This window comes from Pteropus vampyrus, unplaced genomic scaffold (assembly GCF_000151845.1).
Source record: "Pteropus vampyrus isolate Shadow unplaced genomic scaffold, Pvam_2.0 Scaffold85, whole genome shotgun sequence".
In the NCBI taxonomy this organism is placed as follows: Eukaryota; Metazoa; Chordata; class Mammalia; order Chiroptera; family Pteropodidae; genus Pteropus; species Pteropus vampyrus.
The window spans coordinates 510,716-513,378 of record NW_011888866.1 but is presented as its reverse complement, the minus strand read 5'-3'; positions in this window follow the sequence as shown (position 1 = coordinate 513,378).

The window sequence follows — 2,663 nt, the reverse complement described above, 5'->3', positions numbered from 1 at the left end:
TGCAATAAAGTTTTGCTGGGAGGAAAAATTAGTAAGTGAATAGTTTATTGGTGGTAGTTGTGGCTCATCAACTGGGCTGTAGCACCTGGAACACAGGGGCAGCTCCTTCTCAAAGGGTCCAGCGCAAGGTTGAGTGCACAGTAGGTGCTTAACAAAGGATTTGGTGGTTGAGTGGACATTGCCTTGATTAAAGCTGAGCAGTCCATTCTTGCCCCATTCAGGATCACCCTTGTCCTCGGCATGAAGGCAAGCACACTCCAAAACTCCAGATAATGCCTCTATCAGAGTTTTTACTCCCTTTAAGGACAGCGGGAGTGTGTGTGTGTATAAGAGAGAGAGTTTCTGGGAGAGTCCTGGTTGTCAAAGCATTCCTCTGACCATACCATGTCTGGGAACAAAGCCCTGGCCCTTAGGATCTAAGGGTGAGGAGAGGTGAGAAACCGGGAGGTCTCTATACTGAGGGAGGGGCTCTAGACACCTCCCCCAAACCTCATTAGGAAAGACATTCCAGAGCTCCCCAAAGGCCCAAATCCTCCTGGTGGCGAGTCTTACCTAGAGACAGCAGGGATGGTCAGATGAGAGGAAAAGTTGGGATGGTCACTCCCTCCCTTTGCTATCTCTTACTGGGCCTAAAACCCCATCATTTATGAGTCACTCATGAGTTAATCATTGTCCTCTCCCTAAATCCTCTTAAAAGGCAAAGCATGTTCCCTACAGGGGCCGACAAAAGAATGCTCTAATCACCAGATAAGACAAGCAGACAGGGCAGCTAGAGGTCAGGGGCTGGGAGGAAGCATGGAAGGTAGCGGGCGGAGAGGGGAGAAGGGTCCTAGAAGAGGAAGCTCCTGACTTTTCAACTGTGACCTGAGGGTGCGACCCTCTCCACTGTCCTCAGAGTGGAAGGGTCAGGGCCGAGAGGAGGCTCTGGCAGCCCCTCTGCTGGCCTGGGTCCTGGTACCAGGAGAATGTGGTCAACTGCAGGAGGAGATTGACTCAAGTTGAAGCCAGAGCCCCAGAGGCTCCTAGCAGAGGCGAGAGAGAAGCGGAGCCAGCTGTGTCAGCTTGAGCCTGGGGAGAGTCCAGCCTTGCCTAAGACTCTGACTTCTCTGGGTGAGGCCTGCTCCACTGTCATTCTGCTCTAAAATAGAAATGCCACTTGTATAAAGAATAATACGAAACACAACAAAACTCCCTTATATGATTGCCTGAAATTCCATCATTAGTATGTTATTTTGGGTCAAGCGTTGCCCCTCTCTGGTAGGCTGGATAATGGCCCCCTGAAAATGTCTACGTCCTAATCCCTGGAATCATGTTATTTTACATGGTAAAAGGGACTTTGCAGATACAATTCAGGATTTTGAGATGGAAGATTATCCTGGATTATCCATGTGTGCCTGACAGAATCACAAAGGTCCTTACATGAAGGTGGCAGAAGGGTCAGCCAGATAGAGGGCAATGTGCACATTTCCCTGGGAAAGGAACACAGCAAGAACTTGAGATTTCAGCCTGAAATAGTCTGAGGCACGCCTCACAACACCCCCACTGGAGTCAGGAGGCCTTCTTCAACCTGCTAGCACTGGGCCTAAGAGGGAACACAGTGGAGACGCAGAAGAGAAGACAGAACATAAGAGAATGGAAGTGAGAGCAAGAACCAAGGCAAAACTTGTTTCATTCCGCATCCTTGGGCCGGGCCTTGGTTCACCATCTGGTGCCCCAGCTACACTATATCCTCCTGGCTTCCTCTCCAAGGGTCGTCTTGTCTAGACTCTGCCTTCAGGGAGCTGAGTATGTCATCTGCTATTTCAAGGGGCCACCAATGCACCTACCTGACCCTTTGTGTTAGCTATAGAGCTTGTCCTTCTCCCAGGTGGCACTACCAGAGTCGTCTGCTCCAGCTACCTTCTTAAACTCTCTGACCAGAGATGGGGAGAGATTGTAAATGCTGGAAATTTGTTAACTGTAACAGTGATGAGGGAGATGACCAGAATAAAGGTAGTACTGATTATAGAACAAGGCGGGGTATAAATATCTATAAATAAGTAGCTACTAGACACCATGCCACAAGCTTCCTGTGTGATATCCTGTTCAATCATCCCAGTCGAGAAGTTTCAGTATCCATATTTTATAAATAAGGAACTGAGGCACAGAGAGATTGTGTGAATTTCAAAAGGTCACAGTTAGTTCATGATAAGACTGTAGTTTCAGTCCAGGTCTGACTTCAGAGTCCATGCTTTTAACTACCACACTGTTCTAACTTCTAAAAATGTTTTAAACTAACAATAATGTCTTAACGTCTCATTTTTTTTAACCAGGCACTAGTTTTCTAGGGATGGAGAAGTTTGGGGCAGGTGGGAGAAGGATAGGAGGAGTGGCATAAGGACATGCGATGTGAGTGAGGGGCCTGTCGACTGGACACCACTAATTAAGGAGACTTAATAAAGTAGCAGACCGAGACCAGATTGCTTTGGATTAAATATTTCATCTTAGAAATCAGACTTGAACTTTACTATCTTTTCCAAGAGCAGTTTTATTTTTTACCAACTTTATGATATTTTGCTGATTTTCTCAAATAGTTTTTCATTTTGAATAACTACAAGTTATTCAAAGCAAGTTTTAAGACCAAAGAATATTTTTGATGTGATTTCAAGTTGGCAGGCATCAAG